Below are 9,677 nucleotides of genomic sequence, written 5' to 3' on the forward strand. Positions count from 1 at the left end.
TAAATAATGATTGAGAATAAGAGATCACGAAAAACATAGAGTAATCTATAATGCGGCGGCTTAAACAAGTAATATGAAAGCAATAAACCAATGGAAACGAAATATGGTAATGCTACAACAAATAAGCAGTTAAGTGACAGACATATAAAGAAAATCAACACATAGAACGGTACCCTATAGTACCCGCTGCGGCGTGCAGCCCGATCCATACATTTATCGACGGTGCTCACTGGGGGTGTGCAGACTCCAGGAGGGGCCCCTTACGGCCCAAGCGCAATATCAAGCCATCTCGTGGCATCAAATCTAGGCCCTCGACCTCATATTATCAGTATAACACTACTGCGACACGCAACCCGATCCCATAGTATCCTCGCATCTGGCCATTGGCCTTACTCAGTCCAGAAATCATATAAGTCCCTCGAGCATTAGTAAAACAGTAGTTCTCAGCCCAAAATATCAATTAATATATCATTTTAGTTTCAAAACCGAGTAAAAGTGGCTGAGTTGTAGAACAATGGAAAATGGTACGACTGAGTTCAAGTAGTAAATCAAAACAGTGAGGAAATAGTGATAAAACTCCCCGGAAGGTTCAAATATTTGGCACGAAGCCCAAATATGGCAATCAGTCCAAAAAATGATGATAACAAATAAGCTTGAATCAAATACGTGGTAAAAACATCACTCGGGACGAACCAAGTCACAATCCCCGATAATAAACGACCCCACGCTCATCATCAAGCGCGTGTCTCACCTCAATATAGCACTACAATGTGCAAATCCGGGGTTTCAAACCCTCAGGATCATTTATATTCATTACTCACCTCGAACTGGCAAAAACTCTACCTCGCTATGCCTTTGCCCCTCTAATCGGCCTCCACGCGCGTCGAATTTATCCAAAATCAGAACAAATACGTCACAATATGCTAAGGAAACAAAGCCCAAGTAAAAATAATCGAAAAATATCAAAATCCTGAAATTAGCAAAACCCGAGCCCTGGGCCCACTTCTCGAAACTCAGAAATTTTCATATCATTGGGTTCCTTATCCTTCCACGAGTCCATACATGTCAAGAGTTCTTAAATCCGACCTCCAATGCCCTTCAAATCCCAATTTAGAAATCTTAAAATCCCAAGCCCTAGTTCTTCCATTTTTAGCTAAATTTCCATGAATTTCTAGGTTAATTTCACGATAGAATCACGTTTTACGCTCATTAATCTTACCTCCAATCACTTCTCCTTAAATCCCTCTTCAATTTACCTCAAAGAGCTCTCAAAATACTCAGCTATGGTGGAAAAAATGACTCAAAATCGCGGATGAAATGCTTAATGAACACACTGCCCAAACATAACCGCATCTGCGGTCCAATAGCAGCTTCTGCAGTACCGCTTCGGCAGTCATTTTTCTACATCTACGGAAAATTCACTTACAGGGCCATCACCGCATCTGCGGTCCTCTCGCCGCTTCTGCGGCTCCGCAGGTGCGGTCCCTCTTCCGCATCTGTGGTTCCAAGCATTCCCCAGCCTTTCCGCTTCTGCGACCCAAATCACGCATCTGCGATACCGCACATGCGGTCCCCAAACCGCAGGTGCGAAAACACCAGCAACAGCATAAAATCTGCTATCTCCCAAGTTCCAAAACTTCCCGTTAGCCATCCGAAATCACCCCCAAGGCCCCTCGGGACCTCAACCAAAGGCACCAACACAACCCACTACCTCATTCAAACTTGTTCCAATCATCAAAACACCTCAAATAACACTAATTCCATCAATTCACATCGAATTCAAGCCCAAGTTTTCTAAAAACTTTCGAAATATGTTTTCGATCGAAAAACCTAACCAAACCACGTCCGAATGACCTGAAATTTTGCAAACACATCCCAAATGACATAACGAAGCTATGGAAACTCTCGGAATTCTATTCCGACCCCCGGATCAAAATCTCACCTATCAACTGGAATCGCCAAATTACTAACTTCGCCAATTCAAGCCTAATTCTACACTGGACCTCCAAAACCACTTCCGATCACACTCCTAAGTCACAAATCACCTCCCGAAGCTAACCGAACCATCGGAACTCACATCCGAGTCCTCTAACTCATAAGTCAACATTTAGTTGACTTTTCCTACTTGAGCCTTCTTAAAAGAGACTAAGTGTCTCATTTCTTACCAAAACCACACCAAACGCAAACCAATCAACTCGACCATATAAAACACGGACAACGAAGCATAAAGAAACATAAATGGGGAAAACGGAGTAGTAATTCATGAGACGACTGGTCGGGTCGTCACATGATGATGGTGATTTGGCCTTGATGTTGTTGGGGTCACTTCCTGATGAGTACGAGCACCTTAAAACTACTATACTACATGGGAATGACGAAATTTCTCTCAGAGAAGTTTGTTCGACTTTGTATAGCTATGAACAAAGAAAGGGAGAAAAACAGAAGGGCGGAGAAGGAGAAGCACTAGTTGTGAGGGGTCGTCCTCAAAATCAAACAAGGACAAAGAAGGGAAGATCCAAGTCATGATCTAGACCCAACAAAGATGAATGTGCCTTTTTCGAGAAAAGGGGCACTGGAAGAAAGACTGCCCGAAGTTGAAAAATAAGGCCAAACATAACAATGGAAAGGTTATTATGGATTCAAATGTAGCTGATTGTGATGATTCAACTTCTCATTAGTTACAACAGAGCCATCAACATCATCAGACATATGGTTGATGGACTCGGCTTGTAGCTATCATATGTGTCCCAACAGGGACTGGTTCGTGGATTTTCAAGAAGGAGAATATGGAGTCATCCACACAGCGGATAACAACCTTCTTACCTCATATGGAATTGGTTCAATACGATTAAGGAACCATGATGGAATGATCAGAACATTAACAGATGTTCGATATGTACCTGATTTGAAGAAGAATCTCATCTCAGTGGGAGCCCTAGAATCAAAAGGGTTCAAAATCATTGCAGAAAATGGAGTGATGAGAGTATGCTCTGGTGCACTAGTGGTAATGAAGTCTAATCGGAAGAACAATAATATGTGTCACTATCATGGCAGTACAGTTATTGGGACAGCGACAGTGATATCTAGTGACGACAAAAAGGCAGAAGCAACCAGGCTATGGCACATGCGCTTGTGACATGCTAGAGGAAAATCCTTGAAAACTCTATCAGATCAAGGAATGTTAAAGGGAGTAAAAACTTGCAACTTGGAGTTTTGCGAGCATTGTGTCAAAGGGAAACAAACAAGAGTTAAATTTGGTACATCGATCCATAATACTAAAGGCATTTTGGATTATGTACACTCTGATATTTGGGGTCCTTCCAAAATACCTTCATTGGGTGGGAAACACTATTTTGTAACCTTTGTTGATGATTTTTCCTAAAGAGTGTAGGTGTATACAATGAAGAGCAAAGATGAAGTGTTGGGAATTTTTCTCAAATAGAAGACAATGGTGGAGAATCAAATAGGCAGGAGGATCAAGTGTATTCGCATAGACAATGGAGGTGAATAGAAAAATAATCATTTCAATAAGGTCTGTGAAAATGATGGCATCATCCGACACTTCACTGTCAGACATACACCATAACAGAATGGAGTGGCAGAACATATAAACCGGACCTTACTGGAGAAGGTACGATGTATGTTGTCCAATGCTGGTTTGGACAAAGAATTTTGGGCTGAGGCAATTACATATGCATGCCACCTTATTAATCGCTTACCATTTGCTGTTATTGATGGAAAGACACCATTTGAAAAATGGTATGAAAAGCCTGCTGTAGATTATGACTCTTTGCACGTATTTGGCTCAACTGCATATTATCATGTGACAGAGTCAAAATTGGATTTAAGGGCAAAAAGGCTATTTTTATGAGGATTACTTCTGGAGTCAAACGATATCGCTTATGGTGTCCTATGATAAAGAAAGTAATATTCAGCAGGGATGTTACTTTTGATGAATCTACTATGGTAAATAAGGTAACAGAAGATACCAAACAAAATGAGGGTGCTTCTAAGCAGGTGGAGTTTGAGGGAAAATTTATTTTTCCTACACAAAAAGCAGAGGAGGAAACAAATGAAGATTATCCTTTGGAAGAAGAGCCAGTAGAGAGGGATATTCCAACTCAGGAACCTCAACAACAACTTGAATCAATAGCAACTAGCAGGCCAAAAAGGACAATAACAAAACTTGTTCGTCTTATAGAGATGGTTGCTTGTGCCGCCTCAATTGTAGCTGATGATGTTCCTACCACTTATAAAGACGCAATCCAAAGTTCAGAAGAAGATAAGTGGGGGATTTCCATGAATGATGAAATACAATCCTTTCATCAGAATCATACATGGAGATTGGCCAATCTCCCGAAGGGAAAGAAAGCAATTGGGTGAAAATGAGTATTTGCAAAGAAAGAAGGATTTCCTAACCAAGAAGATGTTTGCTACAAAGCAAGATTGGTGGCCAAAGGATATGCTCAAAAGGAGGAAATTGATTACAATGATGTGTTTTCTCCAGTTGTAAAGCATTCCTCCATTAGAATTATGTTGGCTTTGGTAGCACAGTTGGATTTGGAACTAGTTCAGATGGATGTAAAAACTGCGTTTTTACATGAAAACTTGGAGAAGGAAATCTACATGACTCAGCCAGAAGGATTCAAAGTTGCTGGAAAGGAAAATATGGTGTGCAAACTTGAAAAATTATTGTACGGATTGAAACAATCTTCTAGAAAATGGTACAAACGATTTGACAAGTTTTTGTTGCAGCAAGGGTACAAGAGAAGCAAATACGATCATTGTGTGTATTTGCGCAAGCTTGAAGATGGTTTCTTTGTATATCTTCTCCAATATGTTGATGATATATTGATAGCTTCCAAGAATTCGAAAGAAATTGATAAGTTGAAGATTCAACTGAAGAAGGAGTTCGAGATGAAGGATCTGGGTGAGGCAAATAAAATTCTTGGCATGGAGATAATAAGAGATAGACGTTTAAAGAAACTCTGTTTATCTCAAAAGGAATATTTGAAGAGAGTACTACAATGTTTTGGCATAGATGAGAAGACTAACCCAGTTAGTACTCCACTTGCTCCCCATTTTAAGCTAAGTACTACTATGTTGCCAAAAGATGAAGCTGAACAGGAGTACATGTCAAGGGTACCATACGCAAATGTTGTTGGTAGCTTGATATATGCAATGGTCTGTACGAGACCAGATATTTCACAAGTTGTTGGAGTTATTAGCAGATATATGCATAATCCAGGAAAGGAGCATTGGCAAGTTGTGAAGTGGATTCTACGGTATATTCATAATACTGTAGATGTTGGGTTAGTTTTTGAGCAGGAAGGCAATCAATATGTAGTTGGATATTGTGACTCAGATTTTGCGGGTGATCTGGACAAGAAGATCAACTACTGATTATGTGTTTACTTTTGCAAAGGCACCAGTTAGTTGGAAGTCTACTTTGCAGTCAACAGTTGCTTTGTCTACAATAGAGGCAGAGTACATGGCTATTACAGAGGTTGTGAAGGAGGCAATTTGGCTTCAGGGGTTGCTAAAAGAACTTAGCATTGGACAAAAAAGTATCACATTTTTTTGTGATAGTCAAAGTGTTATTCAATTAGCGAAGAACCAAGTTTATCATGCAAGGACGAAGCACATTGATGTTCGGTATCATTTCGTACGAGAAATCATAGAAGAAGGTGGAGTCACAGTGAAGAAAATTCATACTACGCAGAATCCTGCTGATATGCTGACAAAAGTGGTGACTGCGGTCAAGTTTCAACATTTTTGGATTTGATCAATATTGTTGAACACTGAAGATTGAAGATGAAGACACAACCAAAATTTGTTATTGAGAGAAAATTGAAGATGTGGAATTTTGCCAAGGTGGAGATTTGTTGAAAATGTCAAAAGTCCCACATCGGTGGGGGACATATTTGGTTGAGATTTTTTCCCTATAAAAGGAGGTCTAATGTTTAGGATTTAAACACACCTCTCATTGGCCTTCTTATCTTCTTAAGGCATTTGTATCTTCTCTCTTTAGTATTATTTCACTTGTATTTTTGGAGTGAAATAAAATATGTGTTGTGTTCGAGGAAATAGGCAAAATTGGTCGAACCTCATAAATTTTGGTGTTCCTTTTATTGTTGTATTATTGTATTATTTATTATTTAGTGGCTGCCATAATTTTTGGTATAGTAGTTGTGACTCATTCACACTATATATATTTGGCTTCCGCAACAAGTATAAATATTTTTTACACTATCAGTATATTTTAATCACTTTTAGCAACTAATATGTCTTATTTTCTTGGTTATTTACTCGTAGTTATCTTTCACGTGACTTTATAGTGTAAAAGTTACATTGTAAGCGTATGGAAGTTAAAAACTCATGCTAGTAGATAAACTATGAATAAAGACAAACATGATAAAAGTTCAAGATATTGCTTTGAAAGATACAACAACAACAACAAAAATCTAGTGTAATCTCACTAGTGGAGTTTGGGAAGGGTAGAGTGTACGCACAGGCGAATCCAGGATTTAAACTCTATGGGTTCAACCTATAAAATTCTTAGTATTGAACTCATTATATACTGAAAGTTATAGGTTCATATCCACAATTTATTGCAATTTCAGTGAATTTTTGCACATTAATTTGTACTCTGCGTCGAAAATTATGGGTTCAATTGAACCCGTTGCTATATGAATATATCCCTCTCTATGTAGGCAGACCTTACCCCTACCTGAAGAAGGTTGAGAGGATGTTTTCAAAAGACCCTCGACTCAGGTGCTTTGAAAAATATAACATCTAATTTGTACCTATTAGTGCTTACCTTCAGTCCTGGAATTATTCCCCTGGCTGCATCAAAACAAGCACCAGATATACGACCTTGCTCGCGCAATTCAGGCTGAGGAGCTTCTCCTAATCTTCCTTCAGGGTCTGAGCCAATTACATTGAAATACCCGATTATTTTCATTGTAGACAGTAAGGTACTTGTATCGATTATGCAGTCGAAACAACTTCAGATCACCAAAACTTAACAACTTTATCAAGCTTAAAAATTTGGAAATCAACGAACTTTTTCCTTAAGATACCGACACTCCTGGAAAATTATCAGCAGTCATTAGCAGGTATAGTAACAACAATAACAATGACAAACCCAGTGAAATCCCACATGTGGGGTCTGGAGAGGGTAGTATATACGTAATCCTTACCCCTACCTTGTGAAAGTAGAGAGACTGTTTTTGGAAGACACTCAGCTTAGAAAAGTATTCAGACTTCTTATGCAGGGGTAACTCCTTTACTAAGAATCAGGTGATCATTCCTCTTCAAAGTATTGAAGTAAAGCACAAACCTTAATATCATGAAAGCTACATCAGAAGTTTTTGAGAAGTAGTATGATATCTTCAGCCATTTTCTTTGCTTTGCCATATGGATTTATCGGCGCCTGATTGTTCAAAGTTGCATCAGTGCATTGGAAAGTATAGAATCATCAACTATAATTATAATAACTGAACAATTATTCCACACATCAACACCAGCAAAATTGTCAAATGACATAAACTGCTGGTTCCAATTTAACATAAGGGAACTTATAGACAGAAAAATGTATCATATCAAGAAAAAAAAATTACTTTACATTACTAAAGCTAACTGGATTCAGTCACTGACTTGTGGGGTTTGTTCTGTAATAGGCATTTTCTCAGGCTCTCCATACGTGGCGCAAGTACTTGAATAGATTAATGTCTTTACACCATGTGTCGCCATTGCCTTAACGAGTAGCAGTGTGTTTGACGTAATATTATGATAATACCTGCACAGTACTCGGTAATATTTCTTGACGAGAAGAAAATTGGACGGTACAGAAAAAAGTAAGAATTCTCACAATTTTGAGCTTCGTAATATAGGAGATGCACAAGCTCGAAAACAACAAGTACAAAATAAGACTATTTTCTGATTAAAAAAAGGGCAGTCTGGTGCACTAAGCTTCCGATATGCGCGGGGTCCGGGGAAGGGACGGACCACAAGAGTCTATAGTACGCAGCCTTACCCAGCTATTTTCTGATTGCTGCATTGATAATTAGTTTCATAAGTAGAAAATGCATCAAAAAATGAATGATTTAACAGTTGGTATGAGTTAGAGCTTCAGAATTTTGTGGAGTACCTAAGAGGCTCTTGTGTATTTTCACCAACATATGCAACAGCTGCAAAATGCATCACAGCGTCGAATGCATTTCGTTTAAATATGTTGTTAACCTGAGGTACTAGTTAAGGATAAGGAAATACTAGCCTATAGCTAGACCAGAAGATATGCTACACTACGACAAAATGTGCTAAGAACAATAGGAAGAAAAAGAAAGCATTAGGGATACAGCTACTGCATCTCCTAAATCAGCATAAATAAATTGAAGTCGTCCTGGCTCAGGAAACAATTCCTGGAGAACTTTTACAGCAGGGGACTCTGAAATGAAAAGGTACGTACGTACCACTGAATCCTTTAGGAGTCGAAGGGCAGCATGAGAACCGATGAAGCCAGCACCTCCAGTAACTAGTTATGTTGCTCCTTCTCTTCGACACCACCACAAAATCCATGCCTGAAAATCAACGCGCAAATGGACATGCTTAGATTTCTAGCTCATGGCGACTTCGTGAATTATTACCATGTTGATGAATCATTTTAGCTATTAAATACTCCCTCCGTTTCAATATATATGGTAGGGTTTGAAGAGGAATGGAGTTTAAGTAAGAAATGAAAGACTTTTGATACTCGAAACATACTGTAACATTTGTGTGGTTATAAGACTTTTCAAAGCTTGTAATCTTGAACATTCCATAACATTTGAGTGGCTATAAAAGCTTTTCGGGTAAACTAGGAATTTTAAGTTGAATCATTTTCAATTTTAGAAAGTTGTCATTCTTTCGAGACGATTAAAAAAAGAAATGCTGCCACATAAACTGAATGGGGAGAGTATGTGTTTAACCAAAAATCTGAGTCTTTGGTCAAACCTTAGAAATATAAAGAAATTCGGGTTACTGATAATCTGGAGACGAAAATAATAAATTTTGAGAATAATAAAGTAATAAGTAATTTTGTATTTCAGTGTAATCTCAATAATATTTCTTGTCCTTACAAATGTTGAGTCCTTCTCCTTTTATAGTTGATTCTAGGAGAAGATGTAACGCCTTTGTCTTAATGAGGCAATTATGAGCAATAAATGACATTAAAAGAAACGTTACACAATCATTTCTATTTAATTCAGATTCTCTAACGTATTTGATATTTAATGCTGTATTTAGACTCTTTCACGTCATCAGATTCGTATCTTCAACTTCTTCCGATCTTCGGTCTTTAAATGACTCGAATAGGTACGAGACTCGTACCTATTTGAGTAGCGGTCCACACCTATGTTGTTTTCTTCTCCTCATATCTGTTGTCTCCCGTGTCTCTTGGCTATTTATTGCGTTTTGACCTTTTGACTAGTCCATGTGTTATGACATGTCATCTTCAATATTTAGATTCAGTTTTTTTCCAATACAGATAGTCCCCCAACTTTCCATTTATTTATCAATTAAATATTTGGGAAGTGGATCGTCACGAAAAAGGAATTTTCGCCGTAATCAATGCTATGTCAGTACTGACGCTTCAGTTGTCTTTTCTATTTAATGCTCTGCACACGTGTCACCTTCTG

The 9,677-nt window shown here is 38.4% G+C and overlaps 1 pseudogene; it reads right to left on the bottom strand.

Moving 5' to 3' along the window:
- Positions 1-6,685: 6,685 nt before the first annotated feature.
- Positions 6,686-8,664, bottom strand: LOC107762334 (UDP-arabinose 4-epimerase 1-like; annotated as a pseudogene).
- Positions 8,665-9,677: the final 1,013 nt, after the last annotated feature.

This window comes from Nicotiana tabacum, chromosome 8 (assembly GCF_000715075.1).
Source record: "Nicotiana tabacum cultivar K326 chromosome 8, ASM71507v2, whole genome shotgun sequence".
Lineage (NCBI taxonomy): Eukaryota > Viridiplantae > Streptophyta > Magnoliopsida > Solanales > Solanaceae > Nicotiana > Nicotiana tabacum.